At 38.7% G+C, this 25,647-nt stretch overlaps 1 protein-coding gene and 1 long non-coding RNA gene across 3 annotated transcripts in view; one reads left to right on the forward strand and one right to left on the reverse strand.

The window, feature by feature from the left end:
* LOC144339537 (uncharacterized) overlaps positions 1-2,722 on the reverse strand; it is a 41,356-nt gene extending 38,634 nt beyond the window's left edge. Inside the window, exon 1 of the long non-coding RNA XR_013414565.1 lies at positions 2,611-2,722. This is a non-coding gene — a long non-coding RNA (uncharacterized LOC144339537). The remainder of the gene's footprint in view (positions 1-2,610) is intronic.
* The window catches only part of CNTN4 (contactin 4), a 975,901-nt gene that overhangs the window by 49,854 nt on the left and 900,400 nt on the right, over positions 1-25,647 (forward strand). The window lies entirely within an intron of this gene.

The raw sequence follows: 25,647 nt of genomic DNA on the forward strand, positions 1-25,647 counted from the left end.
GTGGAGTCTACAGAGACAGGCAGGCCTCCTTGAGCTGAGGTGGGCTCCACCCAGTTTGAGCTTCCTGGAGGCTTTGTTTACCTACTTAAGCCTCAGCAATGGTGGGCGCCCCTCCCCCAGCCTCGCTGCCGCTTTGCAGTTAGATCTCAGACTGCTGTGCTAGCAATGAGGGAGGCTCTGTGGGTGTGGGATGCTTTGGGCCAGGTGTGGGATATAATCTCCTGGTGTGCCATTTGCTAAGACCATTGGTAAAGCGCAGTATTAGGGTGGGAGTTACCCGATTTTCCAGGTGTTGTGTGTCTCAGTTTCCCTTGGCTAGGAAAAGGGATTCCCTTCCCCCTTTTGCTTCCCAGGTGAGGCGATGCCTTGCCCTGCTTCAGCTCTTGCAGGTCGGGCGGCATCCGCAGACCAGCGCCAACTGTCCGGCACTCCCCAGTGAGATGAACCCGGTACCTCAGTTGATAATGCAGAAATCACCTGTCTTCTGTGTCACTCGCGCTGGGAGCTGGAGGCTGGAGCTCTTCCTATTCGGCCATCTTGCTCCCAACCCCTCTTCTTCTTTTTTTTCTTTCTTTTTTAAAGACAGAGTCTTATTCTTTTGCCCAGGCTGGAGTGCAATGGCATGATCACAGCTCACTGCAACCTCACCGCCTGGGTTCAAGTGATTCTCCTGCCTCAGCCTCCCCAATACCTGGGATTACAGGTGCCCGCCACCACTCCTGGCTAATTTTGTATTTTTAGTAGAGATGGAGTTTCACCATGTTGGCCAGGCTGGTCTTGACATCCTGACCTCAAGTGATCTGCCCACCTAGGCCTCCCAAACTGCTGGAATTACAGGCGAAAGCCTCTGTGCCCAGCTGAAATGCCTTCATTTTTCACTCCCTTTTAAATCGTCTGCTCCATTGCTAGTTTACAAACTACTACAGCTGCCTCTGCAAATGATAGAAGAACAAAAATGAGGAGGAGAGGGGGCTGGAGGAGTAGGAGGAGAAGAAAGAAGCAGAGAAGGAGGACATCGTGGAAACTAAGGTTGCTTTCAGGAATATAATGTGAGATCTTGAGAGAGAATTAAGGAGTGAATTTCCATGTAACTTTCAAATATTGTAAATAGGCTGCCTCTATTTTTTGCAATTGCCAGGCAATGACACTGTACTTTACTTCTACTCTCCTCTGAAGGAACAAAATGAGTGCTCTATGGCCCTAACCTCTATTTCTCTCTCAACTAGATTCAAATGTATGCCATGCTTTGTGCCTTCATTACATAAGCGATTTTTCTCAAGGTCACTGGGAGCACCATGCTCACTCTCTCTGGATGGTTCACTGTACTGCCGTACAGCCTTGCTGACCATCTCATGATTTTGGGTTCATGTTCGTTTTAGAGACTGGATTTTTTTCTGTTTTATGTTTCCCATTTTCTTTGTTACTTGGAATTAACCATGGCCAGATCAATTAATAATACTGTTCTGTTTGTCTTATTCTATTTGTGGATTTGGTTTGCAGTTACCTTCACAAATATTTTGGTGGCTAATGAAGTTAAACCAAAGTGTGTCAATCTGATTTTGCATAAGCTATGTGCCAAAACTGTGTTAGGTTCAATAATGCTCATTTTCTTGTTTAATTTTCACAACAGCTAAGAATATTATCAGATTTATATTCTCCTTAATTAATCATTAATCAGATTATTATTCTCCTTAGAAGGAGGTGATACTATTCTTGATTTAGACATAAAAAATCTGGAGGCCGAGGTAGGTGGATCACGAGGTCAGGAGATTGAGACCATCCTGGCTAACATGGTGAAACCCTGTCTCTACTAAAAATACAAAAAAATAGCCAGGCATGGTGGCGGGCACCTGTAGTCCCAGCTACTTGGGAGGCTGAGGTAGAAGAATGGTGTGAACCTGGGAGGCGGAGCTTGCAGTGAGCCAAGATTGTGCCACTGCACTGCAGTCTGGTAGACACAGAGAGACTCCATCTCAAAAAAAAAAAAAAAAAAACAAAAAACTGAGGCTCAGAGAATCACCAGCAGATTGTAATTTTGAGCCCAGATCATCAACGTCTAAATTCTCACTCCTCTTATTATACCATTCTACTAATTTATCAATGATAAATATTTGTTAAATGTATGTTGTGTGCTAGGCATTGCACCCTGTTCTTTATTTACAAACATATGAGTTATTATTATCTCTGATTTGTAGATGAAGAAATTGAGTTTAGAGTTAAATGATTGCCCAACATTCTGTTGTTATAAGTGCAGAATCAGTAAGCAAATTGCTGTGCTGTGTCCTCCAGGGCCTGAGTTCTTACATTGCCATGAGCCATTAAAGGTAAGATGCTAATTAAAGGTATCCGTGACTAATTTTAATGACTCAAGTTTGGTGGAATTGATTTACCATAATATTTTGGTTACTTTTTAGGGCTACTCAGGCGTACATAGTTGAACTGTAGCAGCAAATAGTGTGAGGGGAAGTAAGGGTTCTGAGCCTCCTTTCTGAGTTTACAGCAATATTTTTGAAATAAGAAGATAAAGTAGAATTAGACATGAGCAAAGCTCCATCCCTTTCTTCTGCAGATGAGAAAGAAATAGAGGGTGTAGGAGATGAGCATACCTACCTATCAAGCCTTCATGATTTAGGTATGTGGAGCTGGTGGGACTGGAGCAATTGCCATGAAGTTCACAATTTTTGTATTGCCTGTGATCTATTTCTTTGGCCACAGCTTACATATCAGGTCTTGGAATTTTTCTGGATACTGAAGGGTCTAGCTTCCAGCCTTAAAATTACTCTCCCACTTGTAGGTCAGTAAAATGAGTTTCTTTTACTTGGAAGTTTTAAGTTGACAGTTCCCATGATTAATCACTCCCACTGATGGTGTCTTAGACTTTGTTGGTTCCTACCTTATGGGATTTTCATAGAGTTTCTAAAAGGGAAAGACACGCACTAGAGTGAAGAATTGTTCTTATTGTGGAAGGATCATCAACCTTGGCTGGACACGCAGATCAAGGGGTTCAAGGATGGGTGGCAAAGGATCATTGAAAGGGTTGCATGTGACACTTGCCTAACTATAGTAGTTAATTCAACTCTGCCTACACAGTGACATGGATTACTAAGGACATGACTTGTATTGTACTCATCCCTCTGACCCCACATCCTAATGTTAATAATTATTCTTAAACCTGGAATTGAGAACTCAAAGATAAACCAGTGCCCAGCACATAACAAGTTCTCAATTAAGTTTATTGAATTAAATCAAAAATTGGAATTGTATCTATCAAAGCCATATCAGCTCTAAGCTTCTTAAGAGAGAAAAATCTGCCCAGAGTTTCTCAGGAGGGATTTCTCAACATCGAAGCTGTCCTGTTCATGTTGGATTTATTTTACTGACATAAATAAGAATATATGTGCAGGGAAGATCGGATACCACAATAAGGGTTTTGTACCATGATATACGTCATTTTCTCCCCCCTAGGAAAGCACTGCTGATGAAAACAATATTGGAGGGAGGTGGTCTCAAGAGAGTGGATGTTCAGGTGGAGGTTCTCTCTGGTGCTCTGGCCTTCTTATTCATAATTTTCTCCCCAAAGAGAGTGGTTTTCAACTTCACAATTCCTTTGCTCATTTGGAAATATAGTAGCGGAAAGATGAAGAGCGTTTGTGACCCACAACTAAAGTCTGTGTTCTCTTGTCACTTCATCAAATTAATTCTGTTGGCATTTTGTTCCCCCCCCCCCAGAAATAAATCACTGTTACGTGATTCTTTATAAAGCAGTCCACACATTTATCATACCACAGTGATCTGAACCCATTTAGGGAATTTTAAGCTACCGTTGGTCATGTTGCAGGCCTAGCAACTCTGGCCTTGTCACATTGCATCTCTCTGCACTCCCTGTGCTACCGTTAATCCTTCAGGACTGAGAATCAAGGCTTCGCCAGTTAGAGGCTTGGAAATAATCATATAAAACATAATAGTGCAGCAAAGTGAGATTGAGCTTTTAATTTTTTTAAGTTCACAGAGAGCAAGAAGACAAGAAAGGACTGGCAGATTGAGAAAAATCGGGAATAAGGTGAAATATCCTCAAACTTTAGCTTTTACGATTCCGCCTCACATTCAGTTTAATTATGAAATTTACTGGCAGCAACAATTGGCTTTGGCATAAATTAATCATGCCGAGCATTATACATGAAATAAAATTTCAATCCTATTTGTTGAACATTTTCTAAGAGCTTGGCATTCTTGCTCAGCACTTTACATAGGGTTTCTCCTTATCTACCTTATGAAATATGTTATTATTATCATTCCCACTTTTAATATAAGAATATTTGGGGATTAGAAGCCTTAAGTAATTTGACAAAGGTCACATAACCTAGCATAATAGACTAGAAAACAAACTCAGGATGCTGTAATTAGTACACTGGAATCATGCTTCTTATTTTTTTTTAAATGAAGTCTTGCCATTAGTTTTGTTTTTTAATCTTTAATACTTTTATTTGAGAATTGATAATTAACCATTTTAAGAAAATAGCTACATAAATTTAGAAATCATTTGGAAAACAGGTAAAATTGCTACATTATTTTAATTTATATTTATTTTATTTTTAAAATAATATTTTCATCTATATCTGAGGAGTACGTAGGAAGCTCAGACTTCTATTGATGTTAATTATTGATTTTTGTTTACTGTAGCTTTAGTGAATAATTTAATTGACTATTTTATTAATTCTGTCATCATATGCTAAACCTAGAGCAACTGCTGTTAGTATTTTTTTTTTTAGCTACTACGGATTGAAGTATTTTTGATTAGACTACAATTTATTTCTAAAGGTAACCTGAGCAATATCTATATGTTGTAGATAGATATTACTATCTACAGTAATATCTATGTATATAGTATCTATATAGTAGATTTCCAATTTGTTTTGCTCTTCTCTAAAATAGTAAATATATTTTATATCCTGTTCCAGTAAATGCACACAAACACATATATATGAAACTAACAGTTCATAAAATATTAGTTACCCTTATTATAATCAGTGCTCACTTGATATTTTACATTTTATCCCATTGTAAATTATATACTGGTCATGACCCACAATATTGATTTCCTAACTCCCTAATGGTTATAGCCTGCAGTTTATCATTTGTTCAAATGTAGTGTGGTGGAAAAAAAAGATGATATGACTTTTCAGCCAGAGAGGTCTGGTCCCTTCCCTGATATATGTTAGTTATATGTCACCTTATCTGTAAAATGGTGACTATCAATACTTCTCAGGGAAGTTGTAAAGCCTGGTACCTAGCAGATAATTAGTAAATATCACTTTCTTTTGTTTTTAGAGCTCACACTTCATTCCACAGTTTTTTTTTTTGTTGTTGTTGTTTTGTTTTGTTTTTTGAGATGGAGGCTTACTCTGTCACCCAGGCTGGAGTGCAGTCGCGATCTTGGCTCACTGCAACCTCTGCCTCCCAGGTTCAAGCGATTCTCCTGCCTCAGCCTCCCGAGTAGCTGGAACTATAGGCACTCACTACCACGCCCAGCTAATTTTTGTATTTTTAGCAGAGATAGGGTTTCATCATGTTGACCAGGATGGTCTCGATCTCTTGACCTCGTGATCGGCCTCCCAAAGTGCTGGGATTACGGGAGTGAGCCACTGCGCCTGGCCTCATTCCATAGTACTATGGAAAATGTCTAATTGTTTAAGTATTCCAGCACTTTATTTTTTAATTACTATTATTTTTCTACCCTCAGCATACATCAGAGGAGCATTCCAGCCCTTTAGTTTGGATTTTCATGCTATTTCTGATTTTAACCATGTGTGTTCTTCATATCTTGGACTAAAAAATAAAAGCAAATTAACAAATTAACAGTAGCAAAAAAAAAAAAAAAATCGCAGTAATTTTAACAGACCAACATTAAGTACTCTAGAAGCCAGACCAGAAGCTAGGGGCTCATTAATTTTTATGTATCATAAATGGAAATGACTTTTATTTGTTAATTATTTTTTATGACCACCTATGGTAACATCTTCCAACACATATTTCCCCCTTTCCAGTCCTCCACTGTTTAACCTTCCTCGCCCATTTTTTGTAGAGGTGCCAGTGAGGTCTTTCTCAGTCAATGCTTCAATCCCATTATTTCCCATCTCAACAGGCTTCACTGGCTCACCATTATCTTTCAAATTAGTCACAGGCTCCTCAGCCTAAATTGAGGCCTTTGTGACACAATTCTAGTCTCCCTTTGGAGATGTGCTTCCTTTCAGTGTCCTCTCTGTATTTCATACTTACTGCTCTGATCAAACAAGACGGCCTTTTCCCAAATGGATCTCACAATTTCCAGGCTCTGTGTCTTTCCTTGTGTTGTATCTTCTACCTAGAAGACTTTTCTCCCAGTCCATCTGTCCTCATTAAAAACTCCTCTCCTGTTTTCAAATTCATTGTCTGTTTCATTGTGACTCTTCTAATTGATTCTCTTTCACTCCCACACTACTTCTATTGATATTGATTTCTCTAAAGCTGGCTCCTAGTGCTGTTTTTCTTCTTATCTTAAGGCATGTATCGTGTGTCTCAAGTTAGAATTATTTCATGGCTCCCATATGGTTGATTGGTGGTGGGACTTTATCGCTAATGATAATTCAGAAAATAGTAGTGGGACTGATTGCAATTCTGCAGATTTCACCTTAAACATACGCTGCTTCTTGGGCTATGGAAGCTGGACACATTCAGATAAGATTATTCAGGAAAACAGTAAGACCAGGCACAGTGGCTCGCTCCCATAATCTCAGCACTTTGGGAGGCCTAGGTGAGAGGGTCGCTTGAGCCCAGGAGTTTGAGAGTAGCCTGGGCATTATAGGGGTACCCTGTTTCTACAGAAAATTTAAAAAACTTAGATGGACTTGGTGGTGTGTGCCTGTAGTCCCAGCTGCTCAGATGACTGGGGTAGAAATCACTTGAGCTCAGAAGGTGGAGGTTGCAGTGAGTTGAGATTGCACCACTGCACTCCAGCCTGGGTGACAGAGCGAGACTCTTTCTCAAAAAAAAAAAAAAAAAAAAGAAAAAAAAGAAAAAAAAGAAAAACATATTAGTAGGTCTAACTGTAATTTTCTAACTTCTGGTTTTAAATGTACACTGTTTCTTGGGCTGTGACAGTAGGGTAAAATTACCCAGTTTGTGTAAATCTTATGAGGCTTGATAAATGGACTTAATAATTATCAGATGACGAAATTAAATGAGTCGGTGAATGTTAATGCGTCCCTCCTTCCATATAACTAGATGCCTTGGGACAGTTCCAATGTGTGGCATTTATATTGTATTATGATGTGTTAATAATGTGGATCAGAGACAAGCAAAAGTCAAGGACAAATGTAATTTTCTGTGAAATGTATATTTAATACTTTTTAACATTTAGCGGAATTACCTTTGGATGCCAATTGAACGTTACATCCCCTTTCTGCCGTGACTGTGTGTGTGTGTGTGTGTGGGTGTGTGTATGTAGTAAATCCATTAATTCTCTTACTGTAATTTCAAACACTGAAGTATTATAAACTTTCTTTACTTGTATCGAGTTTTATATATTTTGTTGATTCTGCTCTAATCTGAGAGGTTTTTTGTGTGTGTGATATCAGTGAATCAGGCAAATTTCCCAGTGTGTGAAACTTTTGGGTCAGCTATTAGGTTATTATATCATTTCAGAAATGCTCCGTCTGCCTTCTGGTGGCCTTCAGATTTGGTCAAGTAGTGGAGTAGTGCAAAGACTGCTAATATTGTAGAAATCCCATGATCATACGCAGTGGTTTTATTTTGTTCTAAGGGGTACACACTTCTATTTGTCTGTTTTCATGCAGAGCACATTTATATGAGGGTAAGTTCAATAGCAACTTTTAGTCTGTAGAGAGATACATTGAGAAGTATGTTACTGACCATAAATTGTCAATTTGAGATGAATGCATACTTCAGAGGCCCCACTAGCTCACATTTTTACTGCTGTCCCCTAAAAGCACCTTCAGGTTTATATGCTGAAGATGGAGACCTTCATAGTTAGAAAATTGCATTCCCTCAGGCCACAGGAAATATTGCTTGACATTCTGTAACACTATTTGATGTTTTTAAAACAGCATGCTATGTAGATACTACTCTAGGTCATGTGTAATTTTTTAATCTGTATTTATAAATGCTATGAAGCTTGCAGTTTTTAAGAATAGTGATGTTTACATTTATATGATTTGATGCAATGACTTTTCCCTGTAACATAAAATTAATTTAATGTTTAGTATAAAGACAATAACCAGGTTGTGTAGTAGTAGGTTGTGCAACTACAGGTTGTGTAGTTGCAGGTTGTATAATTGACTTGTGTATTTTCACTTCCTCATGATGATAACATAACCAGAAGCCTGACTCATGCTGGTGAAATAACCAAAAATTATTTCTACAAGGTTTTCGGGCAGACCTTTGAGTTTCAATGCAAATTCAACAGGGAATGGGGTGGGCATAGCTTTTTTTTTTTTTCCTGTGTTACCAAGTAAGCTGAATATATGCAAGGTTACAGTTTAAATGTAATGATTAGGTTTATTCATATACATTTAAAATCTGATATTCTACAAAATGCTTAGCAACATACTTGACACATTGTGAGCATTCAGTAAATTGATATTATCCCTTAAGAAGCATTTACCACAGAGGTTAAGAGCATATGCTCTAGAGCAAAGTTGCCTCAACTATTTCTGCTTCTGTTTCATCATTTCTAATATAAGTGATAGATCATTTACTTCATAGAACACTGTTAAATCCATATAAAGCATCTATAACAGTGTTTTTAATAAGTAAAAAAATAAAAATGTCAGCTAAATATTAGTTGTTTATTAATTGTAATATATCCTAAACCAACTTATTTCTTAACATAAATAGACTTCTGAACATTCTTGGAAAATTAATATTTCTTTTTTTCTTTGCAATTTTTTGGGATATTTGAAACTGTAAGTATCTGTACCAGTTGTAAGACATGTTGTTCTATTTTTTTCCCCCTTGTTGGAGAAATCTATTTCTATGGGCCAGGCTGATTATTTGTCTACAGATCCTCCCGTGGGGATTCTGTAGCAGCTACTTCAAAGCTATCTCAGCTTGCACTTAATCATTTGAAACATCAGATAACTTGCTTGTTCATTTTATGCATGTTTTCTTATTGAGGAAATTACTCAACCTAAAATGAGCACCAGAAGATTATTTTTCTTGGTTTTACTCTTAAAGTCATTCTCAAGCATGTTATCTTGGAAGAGCAGGGCACTCTCCTGCAGCTTTTAAGGATGACTAAACTGGAGAACATTCTGTTTAACCACAAAACTCATGTTCACTCTGTTTAATTTCTTAAAGCTTGCCCTCCCTTCAATGCAATTACCATTTTTCTTCCACATTAGGAGGACAAGATTTGTTTGCTTTCTCTTTTGGGGAGGATGTTTATTTATTTAGAAGATACTTTTTGAGTTCCTACTGGTCCACTGGGAACTATCATAAGTAAGTTGAGGATACAGGGATGAACAAAATGGACAAATTCCGTGTTCTCATGGACCCATAGGAGAAGACAGACAATAGCTAGTAAGCAAGTAATATATTTTTTTAGATGGCTAATTTTTGTATTTTTAGTAGAGACGGGGTTCTGCCATGTTGGCCAGGCTGGTCTGGAACTCCTGACTTCAAGTGATCTGCCCACCTCAGCCTCCCAAAGTGCCGGGATTACAGGCATGAGCCACCTCTCTTGGCCAACAAGTAAATATTTTTGACTATGTGGAAGCATGAAGAAAACGATGAATAGGAAAATGGGACTAAGAGGCAAGAAGAACGAAATGTCTATGAGGAAGTGGTATGTGGACAGAGATTTGAATGCTGACAGGGAGGCAGCTAAGAGACTGTCTGAAGAAAGAAGTATCCAGGCAGAAGGAACAGCATGGGCCAGGGCTCTGGGGCCAAAACAAGCTCAGTCTGGCTGAGAAAGGGGATAAATGACTGAATACATTTTTGTAGCCATCTATGTTCCAGGTGCTATCCAAGGTTCTTGGGATACATCAGCCAACGTATTTGCAATGTTTTGCATAGTTGTCCTCTCCAAAACTCATGTTTAAATTTAATCCCCAATGTAGCAGAATTGAGAAGTGGGGCCTTTAAGAGGTGATTGGACCCTGAGGGATCTGCCCTCAAGAATGGATTCATCCACTCATGGATTAATGGATTAATGACTTAATGGACTAATGAGTTGTCATGAAAGTGGGACTGGTGGCTTTGTAAGAAAAGGAAAAGAGACCTGAGCTAGGACACTCAGCCATGTGACACCCTGTGCCACCTTGGGACCCTGCTGAGAGTCCCCACCAGCAAGAATGCCCCCACCAGATGTGGCCTCTCTGTTTTCAGCCTCCATAACTGTAAGAAATAAATGTATTTTCTTTATAAATTACCCAGTTTCAGTTTATTTTGTTATCAGCAACAGACTAAGACAATAATGCATGATCTTTTCTAAGTAAATTATGTACAATATTAACTGATCAGTGTTACAAAAAGTGTGTGTAAGCAGGGAGGTAGGGGTGCAGGAGTGAGTGGGTTACAGTGTAAAATAGTGAGGTCAAGGTAGGTCTCATAGAGCAGGTGGCATTTAAACAAAATATTGAAGGAGACGGGGTGAGTTTGTCAGATGGGCATGTGGGAGAAGGAATTACCAGGCACAGGTAAGAGCTAGTACAAAAGTCATAAGGTAGTAGTAGGCCTGGCTTGTTCAAAGAGCCTCAAGAAAGCCTCTATAACTGGAACAGAGTGAGTGAGATGAGTGAGGTGGGAGAAGAGGTTAGAGAAGTGATTAGAGGTGGCATCAGGCCAGTCTTTATAAACCACTGTCAGGACTTCAGTTTGATTGATATGAGGTGCTGTCTGGTAGGTGGTTTTGGGGTGCATAGACTGGGGAGGGGTGGAGCCAAGTTAGGAGCAGGGTGACTTGTTTGCAGAATAATGGAATAAGCCATGAGCCACACTCCGGTAGCTCTTACAGGGGCATGGTAGAGATGATGGGACTTTGCCAGATTCTGAATATATTTAGAAGGCTTCAGAAGTGAAGTATGAGAGAAAGAAGAATCCAGGATGTGATGTCAAGTGTTTTGTCCTGAAAAAATAGAAGATTGAGATGGGAAAGACTAGTGCTGGAACAGGATTGGATGGGGTGAGGAGTGGCTGTGTAAAGTGGGAGACACCCACTGTTCCCAGGGCATACTTCTGTATCTGCTTTCCTGAGTTAGGCTTGGCAGTATGACTGGCTCTGGCCGGTGGGTCATGTCGAGGTGAGACAGAAGAAGGGGACTGAAATGTACTCACAGGTCAGGCTCAGCCTTTTGTGATTCAGTCATTATCATGAGAAGAGCTTTCCTGGGGCAGCCTTTGCCCTCTTAGCCTGGACACCAAGTGAATGCAAGTGACACAGAGCCACCCCAGCTAAGCCCAACTCATCCCACAGTTGGAAGGAGGGCTGCCCGTGGAGCCTGCTTTAGATTTTACCAGACCCTACAGATTCAGGAGCATTAATAGCTACTGTTGTAAGTCAATGAATTTGGAGGTGGTCTGTTATGCAGAAGTTTTGTGGCAATAGCTCAATAATAGAGAATCCAGGGAATGAAGTGAAATAGGGAGTTGGATATAAGAGTCTGGAGTTGAGAAGAAGTCTTGAATGGAGACAGAAATGTAGGAGTTATTGGCATACCAATGGTATTTAAAACCTCAAGGCAAATGAGATCACCATGGGAGTGAATGTAGTAGAGGGGGTGACCGAAGATAGCATTACTACATCGTTACAATGTGTGGAAGAAGAGGAGCAACCCAGGAGGAAGAAGGAAAATGCCCTACAAACTAAATGGATGAAAACAGTATCTAGGAGGAGGAAGTGACAAACGACGTCAAAGGCAACTGCCAACAATTGGTCGTTAGATGTGGTAACTTTGGGAGAATTCTTGACTTTCATAAATACAGTTTTATGGGAGTGTTGGAGGTGCAAACCTGATTAGAGTGATTTTAAATATGAATATCGGCAGAGAGCAATTGGAGATAGAGAGCAAAGTAACTTTTTGAGGAGTTTGTGGGAAGGAGATAGAAATGAAATTAAACAATGGCCCCCTCACAAAGGGAGTGCTAAACCATAGTAAAAGTGTACTTTATTCTGAAGTGGGAGGTAGTTGAAGTGTTTAAATAATGATCTATTTGTCTTTTAGATATTGCTCTGGCTGCTATATAGAGAAGTATCTGGGGTGAAAGAGAGCAGAACAGTTATGAGGCTATTTCTGTTTCCTAGGTAAGAGAGTGTGTTGGCTTCAGCTGTAGCCCCGGAAATGTGGAAAGTCATGTGTAAATTTCACATAGTGGTAATGGTATTAGGTAGACAGCAGTGTGGGATCTTTAGCTTAAGGAACTTAAAAAAGTTTTTGTGATCAAATGAAAAATCACAAGTGTATATGAGAATTATTTTTGTGACTTCTCTTTAGCTCTACCTTATGTAAATCATACTTGTTTGAAGCAATATATGTTGGTTAATGTATTAACATTTATATTCTGTTATTTTTTGAAATAATTCCTGTTGTCTGTGATACAATGGATAAAGGCGGGAGGATCACTTGAGGCCAAGAGTTCGGGACCAGCCTGGCCAACATGGTGAAACCCCCGTCTCTACAAAAAACACGAACATTAGCCGGGTGTGGTGGTGGGCGCCTGTAATCCTTAGCTACTCGGGAAGCTGAGGCAGGAGAATTGCTTGAACCCAGGAAGCAGAGCTTGCAGTGAGCCAGTTGTGCCTCTGCACTCCAGCCTGGGTGACAGAGTGAGACTGTCTCAAAAAAAAAAAAAAAAAAAAAAAGGATATGGTAATTTTTCTCCTTTCCAAAAATATATTCTCTTCCATCCTGGACCATTCAATCTACAGTGGCGTATTTTGCTCAAGTGACATTAGAGATGGTTTCTGGCACAATATCCTTGTCTGAATCTGTGTGCAAAATAACTTTTTGAAAAAGTGGAATAAGTACTAAGATCTTTAGTTGGGATAAGCATTAAACAACAACGGCAAAACAGACTTTTACTTCCTTAGATCTCAAATTTATATGTATAGAGAATTGCTTCTACAGAAATAGTGAATAAAGTATTTTGCCAAGTGTGCTTTCAATAGAGACTTGAATGATTGTCTGCGATCTGTTTTGCTCTTATTCCACGTTCAGAGGTTCCCATGGGAACCACCCCCAATTCGTGGGAAGAGTCAAATTTAACAAACAATACAGAAAAGCCATTTAATCATCCTCTGTGTGATCCACAAAAGTACCAGAAATACGGAGGAAATGAAATCACTAGAATCTCTATCTGTATGGGCCTGCCCGGAGAAAAAAAGTCCTGCTCATGGTAAATAGATTTGATAGATGGCAGAAAAACACCAGTGTCCTAAATCTGACAATAACAAAAAACCTCTCCCATCATCCATCTCCTTCAGATACCTTTCAAAATTTGTTAAGTGTTTTTGTGACCTAGACTTTGGCATCTTGCCATTTTAATTTAACTATTTTTCCCCGAAAGATTTGTTTTCAGAAAAAGCTTGGGATCATAATACAGTAAACCTTATACATAATCTTCTGATTATGTTCAGAAAGCTAATTTTAAACCTAATTTCCCCATCTCTGTCTCTCTCTATTCCAGTGCTTACCTGCCTGCATTAATTAATTCCTGTGCAGCAATGAAAATTTGACTCAATTACCTGACCTCTTACCTTCTGATTGCAGAGGCTCTTTTATGGGGGTGTGGGACACCTGGTGCCACAGGACATGTGAACACAGATTATCCGTACCTGGGAGGTGACTTTGGTGAGATCGGAGACATTGGAGTCCCCCAGGAGCAGCTCCTCAGCAGATTGGGGATAAGAACAGAGGGCACCTACAACAATCTATGTATTATAGAACACAGCTCTTTTTCTTTTGAGAACACCGCTGTTTTTCTTTTGCCTGACTTGACTGAAAACTGTTTTGTTTTTTTTTTTTTTTTTTTTTTTTTTTTTTTTTTTTTTGAGACGGAGTCTCGCTCTGCCGCCCAGGCTGGAGTGCAGTGGCCGGATCTCAGCTCACTGCAAGCTCCGCCTCCCGGGTTCATGCCATTCTCCTGCCTCAGCCTCCCGAGTAGTTGGGACTACAGGCGCCCGCCACCACGCCCGGCTAGTTTTTTGTATTTTTTAGTAGAGACGGGGTTTCACCGTGTTAGCCAGGATGGTCTCGATCTCCTGACCTCGTGATCCGCCCGTCTCGGCCTCCCAAAGTGCTGGGATTACAGGCTTGAGCCACCGCGCCCGGCCCTGAAAACTGTTTTTAAGTGAATTAAGTGTTTTAAGTGAATTAAGTATTTCAGTGATGTCGCCAGTGGGCACTGAATCCTAAAACAGTGATCGGGAAGGGTCTTGGTGACCATGCTAGCCAAGCGCCCCGTGATCTGGACCTCCAGGTTGGGTTCATCTTCTCACTCTCCCCGTGCTCTCTACTGTGAAACCACACTGGTCTTTTGCTTCCTCCAACAGAACTAGCTTTTGTCTGCACCAGAGTCTTTGAACTGTGGTGCATTTTATGTGAAATGCCTTCAAATGATTCCTGTTCATCCTTAAGATCTCAGAATAGATGCCATTTCCTCAGAAAGCACCACCTTCTTGACCCTCCAGTCTACAGGAGGATTCCCTCGACTGTGTTGTTATAGCACCTTTGCTTTTCCATCAGAACATTTAACACAGTTCTACATTGTTTTATAGATGAGGGGGTGGTTAGCTCAGGTTGCTTTTTCTCTTCTCCAGTAAGAGAGTTCAGAATCACTCCCCTTAGAATCATTTATGTGAGATTTTCCCCTGAGGGCAGACCAATGGCATCGCTGCTTCAGAAGGGGTATAATCAGGGTGAAAAGCAAAAATGCTTAGTATCTTTGAGGGAAAAGAAATGAAGTTTTGGAGAGATGGTAGGTGCCAGAGCCATTCCTGTCTCAGTGCTTCCATAACCAGCTGGGGACTTAGGAGGTGGCTATTTGTGGGATTCAAAAAACGGAACCATGGGAACCTTGGAAGCCCAAGTGCTGGGCGTCTTCGATGAGCTTAGCATTCAGGAAGTGAAATTGCTCTTCATAGGCCATGTGGGGTCAGTGTAAAAACCTGTATACAGTAGAGTTCATTGTCCAGCGCCTTCCTCAGCAGCGTCCTTAAGTAGCGCCACCGTGTGGCAGCGATAAGCAATGGCAGTGATCGGATTTCTGTCTACTCCCTCGTGTGGATGTCCTCGGTGGACCTCCTGTCCATTATGCATGTGGAACATCAAGAGATAAATCGGAAAAATGAGAAATACAACTGTACATGAAGCCCGATTTGGAGAGGCATTTGTTTGCATAGGTCTGTAAGATCCATTGTAGACCCTCGGTAAATGTTTTAGAGATGAGATGGAGGCAGAGAGAAGGCAAGTTATCACCAACATAGCATTAACTCTGGGCAGAGTTAGGATAGGAATATGTGAATCTTCTGGCCCCAGTTTTGGTAGTTCTGCAGTTGAAAGACACCATGAAGAAGGATGATGTGTATTAAGAGACCATGATCCAATCACTCCTTATGAGATTACTAAGAGCTATGGATTGCTAGGGATATTCCTGGCTATTTGGGGAAAGGGAAGTCTGACCCTCTGGGATGCTTATTTTGTCTCTGGGAACCGTTTTGGGATCATGAATATTTCTCATCTGCATGTCTGTACCTCTTCCTTCCAGTTTTCCTAATGACCTTCTTCCTTTTCTTTTTGCCTGCCTCCTTGCACTTCTGTTTCGTCGGTTTACCAAATAGATTTCATTTTCAGATATGTGTGTCATCGAGTCTAATGTGTCTTGACTAAAGAAAGAGAAGCTCTGGTTCCTGTTCTGAAATTTCTGTCTTACACATTTAAAAATGGAAGAAGATATTTAAAAGTAAAATAAATGAAGTAAGCACACATTAATATAATGAGATTACATAAGACCTAGTGGATAATAAATGTGAGACTGGGTTGAGATTGATGAGTGAGGCTTCTTAGAGGAGGAGGATTTTAAAGATATGCGGTATGAAGGTAGAGGGAGGAGGTGTGCACTCCGACGAAAAATGAGACAGGTGGGGAAGTCTAGTGTACATGTGTTTATGGGGGTAGTGAGAAGAGAGTTGGCAAAACTGTATGGGATTATTCAGAACTATCTGAGGAAAAGATGGCTTAGGGAAGGAGTTCCTGGAGTCAATGGAGACTTAAGCTGTTAAAGGAAAATAGAAGTGAAAAAACGAAAAAAACTTTGAAATAGTTTTCGAGTTCAAAATCTCACTTTACTGTTACTATCTGGATGACTTTGAACAAGCTAAGATATGAATGTATTTTCTCATCTATAAAAATGTGCTTTTGTGAAAATCAAGTAAAATGTCCTATGAGATGACTTAAAACAATACTGGTCTAGAGGAGGTGTTCAATAAATATAACTTTTATACTCTATACTAATTTCAAATTCTCATCACTAAGTTATAGTTTTGAATGAATGTTTTCAGTTTATCTTGATTTTGTTCCTGACTTCACAATTTTCTCTTTGGATTTTCTTAGAAATTAATAGTCTTTCACACGTCGGTATCAAATAAATCATTGTTTTCATTTAAGAAACATGGATAAATTGACACACACACAAAATCATTCTCAGAAATCTATCAAAATGAATGAAAAGAACCCCAAATTAGGAAGGACAATTTCATTAATCATGAAATTAGAGTGGAGCCTCAACCTCAAACCCTAAATTACAAATTTTTGAATTCAATTTAATAGAAGCTGCCAGGATTTCATACATAATGTTCTTTAATTTTGCATATGCTGCATATATGGGAAATGAAAATGTGTGAAGGGCCTTTTAAGCCCTGGTAAATAGGACAGGGTGGCAAAGTGACAGATCAAATTTTATGTTCCAGAAATAAAAAGAAACTTGTAACAAATGATTTACAAAGGGAGAATTTTTTCCCCCGAAGTATTAATGTAAGAAGTTTAGATATGTTTCCAAAAGTTTACCATCCTTCATTATTTGTCCATCATTATTTCAGTACAAACATACCCCATGTTTCATAAAATATATTTCATTAATAATTAAGAAATAAAAGCTTTGATTTAACAATTTCTTACCACATGAATGTGGTTGTGGTCTCAAACACTGGTAAAATAATTATGGGGGACACATTCAGCTGCTGCAATAAAGACAACCATTGTAAAATGCTTACCCCTTAGATGAAAATGGTTGGGCAGGTTGTTCTCTTATTGTTTCCTCTTCCACATCTGAAAAGAACCTAGACTAAATGGAGTGAATCCTCACTGATACAAGGAAGTGAATATGTCCACATCAGCAGCATTCATAAACAGCAGCAGGTTTCCTAAATGTGAGAATTAGAGTAGTCACAGAATAGATGAGTTTTTGAGCCTACGTAGAAAAAGTCCAGAGAACATGCGGCATGCACTGCTGGTGAGCATTAACTCACTCTTGTCATTTGGGAAAGAGAACCCATTGTTTCTAGATCTTCAATTTCTGCAGAAAAGCGTGGAATCTGTTACTCCTCATTTTTTTTGTTTTGTTGGTTTTGTTTTCAGAAGAGTGAAATCTCCAGCTTTAAAAATGTTGGCAACAAATTCAACATTCTTTTTAAAGCATAGTCAGTGTAGGCATCGTTGGTGGGCTAGACAGGACATACCTGTGAGCCAGATTTGACTCACAGGCTTTCATTTTACAATCTCTGAGCTCTAGTGTATGAAGTTGGAATCCCGAGAGGCAGCAAGTGGGGTAAAGATGAAGGCTCAGAACAAGTCAGACCTCTTGGTGTCAAGCCTATAACTTCTTCCTGGAGCACCTTGACTCTCTTAGCATAAGACCGGATCTGATCTGAGAGAGAGTTGTGTAAGACTGATGCTCCAGAATTATACTGTATACTTTTTACCAGAATCTTTCCCTTTTCCGTATGAACACATTGCTCTCTTAAATATTTTTTGCATTTTTAAAAGAAAATAATAAGCCCCAACATATCCCTGAACCTTATATCTGTGCCCCAGATTCTTCCTTATGAACTTTCTTAATATTTTAACAATATCAAAACAGAATAAAAATTGTTAGGCATAAATTATCTACTTATTCTGACCTATATCGTGTACTTTTTCAAGCTTTTCAAAAAGTGACACAAGCCAGTTCAACCCCGTCTCTACTAAAAATACAAAAAATTAGCCGGGCGTGGTAGTGGGCGACTGTAGTCCCAGCTACTGAGGAGGCTGAGGCAGGAGAATGGCCTGAACCTGGGAGGCGGAGCTTGCAGTGAGCCAAGATCGCTCCACTGCACTCCAGCCTGGGTGACAGAGCGAGACTCCGTCTCAAAAAAAAAAAAAAAAAAAAAAAAAACAAAAACAAAACAGCCAGTTCAACCTGAACATTGGGAAAGAATTGCAGGGGCTCTGAGCATTGGGAAAGGATACAAAAGGCACCAGAAGGTTGGCTTTGAGATAGTTGCCGTGAAAGGTATCTCATTTTCCTGCCCTGGAGATTTTACATTAAATGGATTATCTATCTATCAAGCATTTTGAGCATTCCCCTTCACTGCTTTCCCTGAGGACTATTGCAACATCTTACTGTGTGAGGTGGGCCGTATTTTTTTTTGCAGATGATTTATAGAATATGAGATATATAAGCAGCCATTAACACATCTTGTTTTATTTTTAAAGTTATGTTTGAATGGATTACGTTTGTCCCACAATCATTTTTTATCTGAATAAGAAGGTCAATTTGATACAGCTCGTTTTTTTTCTTTGTTTTTTTTTTGTTTGTTTTTTGTTTTCTGTTTTTTGTGTCATTGTTGTTTTTAAACATTTAGTTTAATCCTTTAACAAACCTTGCCCTCATTTCTGTTTAACCTTGGACCACCTGCTTTGGCTGGTTATGTAATTTGCAAATTAGAAAATGACTATTTCTTTTCTCTTGTTATTGGACTTCAAAACTCACCCAAATTCTTTTTCTTTGCTTTGTGTTTCCTCTCTGTCTTCCTAATTTCTTATGCCTGTATTAATAAAATGGCTTGAGAGATAATAGTTTAGTCAAATGCATAGTTTCCTGATTTGCTTATGGAAAAGCTAAAGTAGACTGGGAAGAACATGTTACTAAATTATAATTTTAAATTTTTTATCATTGAATGTCAATCTCACTGTGATCCTTTTATGACTCTATAAATATGCATTCTTTTGAATGTTGGAGGTGGAAGGCAGTTTGGCGGTCACCTGGACTAAAACCATCGTTTTACTGAAAAAGCAATTGTGAACTAAGTAGGAGAGGTCTCTTGGCCAAGGTCAAACATAAGCTGGTGGCAAAATGAGGAGAGAGTCTTGTATACTGGTTAAGAGCTATAAGGATCCAGAGTCAGACAAAACTTCATGTCCTGGATGGCCTTATATTAGTTAATCTTGCTATGACTTCAGGCAAGCCAAATAACTTTTCTGAGTCTCAGTGTGAACATTTTTAAAATGGAGATTATAATACTGCTCACTGTTATTTATGATGTGGAATAAGTGACAGATTCCACATCAACTGCATGACATCTAACACCAGTAAGCTCTCAGTAAGTTGTTACTGTTATTGCTGCATCTCTCATAATCATCACTCTGATCACCTGTTTATGTTTGTATCATCACACAGCTCTAGCAATGTTTCCAAACCAAAGAAGGGGTCTCTTAAACTTCCTCAGCAAGGCCTTGACATCTGTTGTCATTTGTTGAGTGTCTCTCAGGTGGCTCAGGAATGTATATGGGTGTGTATTATTAAGTTTGCAGCTCCCCTTGATTTCCATTCGTCACATTTGGTTCCTAAATTCAATCAATATGTATTGAACACCTTCCTTTTGTACACAAAGCTCTACCAGATCCTTAGGATACAGGATGAACAAGAAGGCATAATCCCTTTTGCCTGGAGCTTATGTTCTGAGTTGGGAGAATAGAAGCTAAATAACTAATCATACTTTTGTTTACTTATGGTTGTGTTCAGTGGTTAAAGTGAATATTATGAGTGAGTAAAAGAGGGGAGTCAAAGATGGAGGCTTCTCGGACAAATAAGTCTTAGCTAGGCATGACCTAGGGGAGATTTCTTTTTATTTTAAAGGGATAGTATCTGAGGAGGTACAGGAAGTGGAAATCATTGAAATTTTAGGGATGAATAGAAAGTCATTGTGGCTGAAGGAAGGGGATGCTGGAGGATAAGGATGGAAAGGAAGGAGGGGCTGGAACATGAATTTTTAGGCCATGGTAAGTTTTCTGGGCTGCATTATAAGAAATAACTGGAAGGTTATTGAAAGGCTATACACAGAAAAATATCACCAGCTCTTTTAAAAAGATAATTTTAGTGCTTCATGAAGAACAAGTAGAGGAAGCAGAGAGAACTGCTCAGGGTCAGGTATGGCTTGTAATAGAGTGGGGACAGTGGAGGCGGAGAGACATCTGAGAAATAGACAAGAGGTACAAGGAACCAGCCTGGTGTGTGACTGGTGTGTTGGCGGAGGCAGAGAGAGGTGTCAAGAATGACTCCACTTTTGACGTGAACTCCAGTCATCATGAATGTTGGAGTAAGACTGGTCCATGATCATAATTTTTTCCGGGTGAAATAAAGCACAGAAGAGTTCCGAGTTCTGGAAAAAGACTGATTGAAATGAGAGGTGAAAAGATAACTCTAAGTATGATGAGGACAGAAGACATACTTTAAATATGTTAAGTAGTAAAAACATCAAATACTAGGAGCCAGTATAGTTACGAATTGTGAGGTTTGTGTATGTTAGAGTTGAGGAATTCCTGTATCTTGCTGTTTTGATGGGCACAGTGTTCTTCCATGACAGTAATCAGATAAACTACTTAGGTCAACTCAGTTAATCTCTTTTAAAATAAACCTGAGATAATCTGTCTCAGTTCTTTGACATAAATTGATTGATTAGAATGTTTGCATCCCCAAATTAAGGTAAAACCACTGCCATTTTAAATTGATCTTATGTCTGTTAAAATTGTATCTTTAAAATTTTTTTATTTAGTTTTATTCTTTTTCAGTGAGAATTCAAATTTCAAACTAAATGTAGTGTAGGTGTGAATGATAATAAAATACCACATAATTTAGTGTAGTTTTCCTATATGCATTATATTCATTTCAGCACATTGTGATTTCAACTATGTTTGTACTTGAATTACTCATTTTTGTTTATCAACATGAGGTTTCCATCTGATCAAGAATCAAGTAGTTTTTGTTCAGAGTTCTATCCATTTATTGAAAAAATATGTCTTATGAATGTTCTCATATATGCAGCACATGTATGCATGTTCTCATATATGCACATGTATGCATGTTTTTAAATGATAACATAATCCTTTTATTGTCAATAAATTTGGGGATAAGACCATGATGGCAATTTAAGCAGGTTTTGTTTTGTTTTAGTTTTGTTTTTGATCTTTCTTTCTCCCAACTACCTATCAAATAATATAGGAGGGAAAACTGTGTCCCACAACTGGAAAACCCATAAGGCTCCCCAGTCATCTACCTCAAATCTTGAGGAGTCTCCAGAGCTATCATTGTGCAAAGAGATGTGGGGGAGCTGTTCTGACCTGTTTATTGACTCAATAGTATGTGTCATTCAAATTTAGGGAATGGAGAAAGATGCTGTTGCTATTCTGCTGGCTATGTCACTTGTCAAAGCCCATAACCACAAATGTTTGGAGAAAATTTAAAGTTGAATATAGGAGAGAACAATAATTATATGGAAGTTTCCTGTCCAACTCAGAAGGATATCACATTTATCAAATAAAAGAAACAATAAGAAAACAGGGCTGGGTGTGGTGGCTTAGGCCTGTAATCCCAGCACTTTGGGAAGCAGAGGCAGGTGGGTGACTTGAGTCCAGGAGTTTTTGCCAGCCTGGGCAACACAGGGAGACCCCATCTCTGCAAAATATACAAAAATTAGCTGGGTGTGGTAGGGCACACCTGTAGTCCCAGCTACTCTGGAGGCTGAGGTGGAAGGCTAGCTTGAAGCCAGGAGGCCGAAGTTGCAGTAAGTGAAGATCATGCCACTGCACCCCAGCCTGAGCAACAAAACAAGACCCTGTCTCAAATTATACTACAAGGCTATAGTTACCAAATCAACATGGTACTGGTATAAAAATAGCCAAGTAAACCAATGGAACAGAATAGGGAACCCAGAAATAAAGCCAAATACTCATAGCCAACTGATCTTCCACAAAGCATACAAAAACATAAAGTGGGGAAAGGACACCTTATTCAATAAATGGTGCAGGGAAAACTGGCAAGCCACATGTAGAAGAATGAAGCTGGGTCCTCATCTTTCACCTTATACAAAAATCAACTCAATATTCATCAGAGGCTTAAATATAAGACATGAAACCTTAGAAATTCTAGAAGATACATCAGAAAAACTCTTCTAGACATTGGCTTAGGGAAATAATTCATGACTAAGGACCCAAAAGCAAATGCAAGAAAAACCGAAATAAATAAATGAGACCTAATTAAACTAAAAAGCTTCTGCACAGCAAAAGAAATAATCAACAAGTAAACAGACAACCCACAGAATGGGAGAAAATATTTGCAAACTGCATCCAACAAAGGACTAAAATATCCAGAATCTGCAAGGAACTCAAGAAGAAAACCTAATAATCCCATCAAAAAGTGCACAAAGGATGTGAATAGACAATTCACAAATGAAGATATACAAACAGCCAACAAACATATGAAAAAATGCTTCACATCACTAGTTATCAGGGAAATGCAAAATAAAACCACACTGAGATACCATCTCACACCAGTCGGAATGACTATTATTAAAAAGTCAAAAAATAATAGATGTTGGCATGAATGTGGTGAAAAGTAACACGTTTACACTGCTGGTGAGAATGTAAACTAGTACAACCACTATGGAAAACAGTATGGACATTCCTTAAGGAACTAAAAGTGAGAGCTAAGCTATGAGGATGCAAAGGTATAAGAATGATGAAATGGACTTTGGGGATTCAGGGGAAAGGGTGGGAGGTAGATGGGGGATAAAAGACTACATGTTGGGTACAGTGTACACTGCTTGGGTGATGAGTGCACCAAAATCCCAGAAATCACCACTAAAGAACTATCCATGTAATAAAACACCACCTGTACCCCCCAAAATATTGAAATAATAGAAAAAAGGAAAGCACAATTAAAGAAGAAAGAGAGATTGCTTGAGGAAAAAAAGAACAACAAAAAAGTATACCCTTTAGTAGAGATAGTAAATATCAGAATGGATGCTACTGGATGCTACTGGAAACCAAATTAATTAATTGGAAGGCTGACCAAATTTGCATAACTGTAAGTAAAAAAGAGATTTTATAAGAGAGAAGATGACACACATAGGATAGGTTTTGGGGCTCATCTCATAGCTAATAATAGGAATTTTAGAAATAGAGAACAGATGTGAGGAAGGAGAAATAATAGATTACCATTTCCTCTAAGCCGAACCTAATTCTTAAAGCCTTCACATTAAATGAACTCACCACAGGCTGGTGAAGATTAATGAAAATAAAATCTTTTAGACATACCATGATGAAATTTTGAATTCCAAGGTAAGGAGAAAATGTATACAAAAGTTGACACTGAAAAAGTATTGGTTACCTTCAAGGAAAAGAGAATTTGACTGTTATCCAGTTTCTCATCTACCACACAAAATGCTAGAGGACAATGCAATATTCCTTTCAGAACTGTGAGTAAAAGGAGTTGCAACCATAGTATTCTCTCACCAGACACAGTTTGCTCATGTTTGATGGAAAAATGTGTATTTTGATACATAAAAAGACTCAAAGTATTCTGCAAATGTACTGTTTTAAAAAAAACAAAATAAAACAATAGGAGGTAGTGGGAGAGACTTAAGGATGTACTGTAGCCAAAATGAAAATGAGTCAAAATGTATCACAAGTAAGTCACAATATGAGAAGGGGTGCAAAATATATGGGTCACAAATGCTGCTACAAGACTGGCCCTGTGGGCAGATTGCATTAACATCACCTAAGGTGGCCAGGCCTGGTGGCTCACGCCTGTCATCCCAGCACTTTGGGAGGCCGAGGCAGGTGGATCATCTGATGTCAGGAGTTTGAGACCAGCCTGGCCAACATGGTGAAACCCCATCTCTACTAAAAATACAAAAATTAGCTGGGTGTGGTGGTGGGTGCCTGTAATCCCAGCTACTCCGGAGGCTGAGGCAGGAGAATTCCTTGAACCCAGGAAGCAGAGGTTGCAGTGAGCTGAGATTGTGCCATTGCACTCCCGCCTGGGTGACAAGAGCAAGACTGCATCTTAAAAAAAAAAAAAAAAAAGTCACCTAAGGACATTTTCTTTTGCCAGCTTTATTGAAGAATAATTGAAAAATAAAAACTGCGTACATTTAAGGTATATAACTTGATTATTTTGACATATGTGTACATTGTGGCATGATTACCACAATCAAGTTAGTTAACATCTTCATCACCTCACATAATTACCTTTTTTTTTTTGTTGTGGTGAGAATACTTAAGATATACTCTTTTTGCAAATTTCAAGTATACAATACATTACTATTAACTATATTCACCATGCTGTACATTAGGTCAGAAATCATTCATTCATTAGGTATCCAGAAATTATTCAAAGTTTGTGCCCTTTGACCAAAACCTCCCTGTTATCCCCACACCTGTCCCCTGGTAACCACCATTCTATTTTCTGTTTCTATGAGTTCAACCCTTCTGGATTCCACATATAAGTGAGATCATGCAGTATTTGTCTTTCTGTGCCTGGCTTACTTCACTTTGCATAATAATGTCCTCTAGACTCATTGGTGTTGTTGCAACTGGCAGGATTTTTTTTGAAGACTGAAAAATGTTCAGCTGTGTGGAATATTATTATATATTACTATTAATATTATGTGCTATATTTTATATATACCACAATTGTGATGTGTGTATCACAATTTCTTCAGTATCAGGGCTATTATGAATAATGCTGTAATGAACATGGAAGTTCAACTGTCTCTTCGAGAGAGCTATTTTATTTCTTTTGGATATATACCCAGAAGTGGAATTGCTGGGTCATATGACTGTTCTGTTTTTAACTTTTTGAGGAATCTTTACTGTTTTGCATAATGGTATGTTCATTATAATGCATAGTATCAACATATATCCCCATCAACAATGTTTAAGGGTTCCCTTTTCACCACATCCTTCCTCAACATTAGTATTCATCAGGGAAATGCAAATCAAAACCACAATGAGATCTCATCTCACACCTCTTAGGACTTTTTGGTTATTATCTATTATTTTTGATAATCATTAATATCAAAAAATGAAAAGATAACAAGCAAGAGAATTCTGCCAAGGAGACTTTAAATGCTGATTCCTGGAGTCCAAAGTGAGATTATGAAAGTGTAAACCTGAGATAAGTCCCAGTAGTCTGTATTTTTAATAAGCTCCCCAAGTGACCTGATAGCCAAATTTGGTAACCTGAGAGTAATGAGTTCAATAAAATATATTACAATTAAATTATTGATAATATAAGTTATGAAATATTAATGAAATGGTTAAGAAAGGATCCTCA

This window comes from Macaca mulatta, chromosome 2 (genome assembly GCF_049350105.2).
Source record: "Macaca mulatta isolate MMU2019108-1 chromosome 2, T2T-MMU8v2.0, whole genome shotgun sequence".
NCBI classification, from domain to species: domain Eukaryota; kingdom Metazoa; phylum Chordata; class Mammalia; order Primates; family Cercopithecidae; genus Macaca; species Macaca mulatta.